Here is a 2,630-nt window from a genome sequence, read left to right as displayed (position 1 = left end):
CCAGTAAGATGGCGCCACCAGCACCTAAGAAGCGGCGAGGCTCTCTAGAGCGCTTCAAAAAAGACAAAACTGGCATCGCGACATCTCCAAAGGTCCCGTGAACTAATCATAATCTCTTAAACACACAGCACCCAACACATTTACAAGAATGGACACAAATACTACAATGGACTTTTAGAGGTGTTCTTCATAAACTTGACGACATGAGAGACTTCCTACACAAACATAATCCAAGGTTGCTATGTGTTCAAGAGACACATCTAAAACCCAAATACACAAATTTTCTTCGTCAGTACGTAATCTATCGGAAAGAATGCATGGAGGCTAAAGCCTCCGGCGGTTTTGCAATAGTGTTGAACTAGTCTGTAGCATGTCAACAGATCACCCCCCTAGACGTCCCTTGAGGCAGTGTCAGTTCGCGCAATCCTTCTTAACAGGTTACTGTGTGCTCTATATACAAACCTCCTAACTATCATCTGAGAAAAACCGGTTTCTATAACCTGATTATTCAGCTTCCTCACCCCTACATACTTGTGAGCGATTTTAATGCCCACAACATGTGGGGAGATTCGCGATGCGACGCGCAAGGTCGATTACATAAAAATTTTCTTTTGACATATAGTGCCTCCCTGCTTAAAAAGGAGCCGACCTATTATAGCATACAACACAGTTCACATTCATTCATAGATCTGGTAATATTCTGTTTCTCTTCTGCCTCATCTGCAAAGGAATGTGATCAATAATCCTTTTGGAAGTGACCACTTCCCTATAATATTAAATTTAATAACGCAGCATGACAACCGCCCCCGTGTTCCCATTTGCAGATTAGCACCGGCTGACTGGGAGCATCTTAAAGTATCAACAAATTTATCACCCGCTTTCACAAACAACTTTAGTATAGATGACGGTGCCCCATATTTTCCCGCTTATATTTCTGATCGTGCTGAAAAGTTTATCGCGCAAACGAATGGTGGTTAATTTAATAGACATGTTCCCTAGTGGAATGAAGACTATAGAGATGCGCGAAAGAGGCAGAATAAGACATGGAGCATATTACGCAGACCGCCGAATACAAGAAATGTCACTGAACTTAAAAAAAAACACGAAATCGCAGGGGAGGCGGATACGAGCTCAAGCGAAGAGATAAAGCTGGGAGAGGTTCCTCTCAGGTATAAGTTCAAACACACGGGAGGCCAAAGTTTGTAATGGTGTAAAGAGGCTAAAAGGGCAGCAAATTAATGGGTTGCCTCTGGTGAACGATCAAGGGAATACCTTAAGAGTGCAGGCAGACTTTCTTCGAGAGCACTGAGCTCCAGCCTAGTCCACTATTCTCAATCCTTTCTTAAACACAAAGAATAAAGGAACGTAAGCCAATCATGCGTAAATGCTGACAGAATGAACCGTATAACCGGCCATTGAGTATTGCCGAGTTGAGAGTTGCCTCGATCTCATGCAAGAGCACTGCACTGGAACATGACCGAGTCATGTATGACATGATAAAAAAACCCACACAATGACTCAAGTTGCATTACTAGCAGTCTTCAACACTATTTCGGCTGCCGGATACCTTCCACACGCATGGAAAGAAGCGATTGTGGTCCTTGTTCTGAAGCAGGGTAAAGACCTTTCCTTTCGGCGAGCTACCGTCCGATAGCTCTTACAAATTGTTTGTGTCAGCTTTTTGAAAAAATGATTGGTCGCAGACTCATACATTTCCTTGAACCCAACAATATGCTCGATCTCTATCAGTGTGGCATCAGAGAAGGGCGGTCGATAACCGATCATCTTGTGCGCAATCAAAGATATATCCGCGAAACATTTGTACATAAACAGATTTTCTATGGATATTCCTCGACATGGAGAAGGCGTACGAGACATGGGGTTTCGAGATCTTGCGAGACTTGTCGGGAATGGGTATCAGCCGAAATATTCTGCAAATCCTTGAAAGCTATTCGTCAAATCCTATCTTCCGCGTGAAAATCTGCAACGTATTATCGCGCCTTTTTATACAAGAAATTAGTGTACCCCAGGAAGGGGTACCAAGTTGCACTCTTTATCGTTAAGATTAACACACTTCGTGGTTCTATACCACGTGCCCGAGCACACGAGGCTTGGCCTCTCCCGCGTCTACTTGTTCGTGGCTCAGCCGTGTCTGGGGAAAGGGGGATCCTGAAGGCTTAGCCGGTGCCGGGTGTTCAGACACTTAAGGTGGAGGCAACAAAACTATCCCCGCAGGGGCGTCTGCGTAAGCGACACGAGGGTTGGAGCCTCCCGCGTGTAGCCGTGCGCGGCTTAGCCGTGTCTGGGGAAAAGGGGATCCTATAGGTTGAGCCGATGCTGGGTGCTTGGACCTTTAAGGCCCCCCGGCGGAGGCAACACACCTCTTCGGCCTCGGCTTCACATAGACGGCACCTCCAGGCTGACCCACCTGGAGGACATCGGCAGTCGCCTTTTCCTGTCTCTCCCTCCTCGAATCTTCGTCTTTATCTCTCACTTTTTCACCTTTCCTGTCTCCTTCTCTCTTCTTTTTACTTGCTTTCTCCTGGCGGCAAGGGTTAACCCTGTTTGGCTATCCAACCTTGGGTACACCATATTCGGTTATAGTGACGGCGTACGACTGGCGTCGTGCA

This window comes from Dermacentor andersoni, chromosome 3 (genome assembly GCF_023375885.2).
Source record: "Dermacentor andersoni chromosome 3, qqDerAnde1_hic_scaffold, whole genome shotgun sequence".
In the NCBI taxonomy this organism is placed as follows: Eukaryota; Metazoa; Arthropoda; class Arachnida; order Ixodida; family Ixodidae; genus Dermacentor; species Dermacentor andersoni.
The sequence above is the reverse complement of the archived record's forward strand: the minus strand, read 5'-3'. Positions refer to the sequence as shown.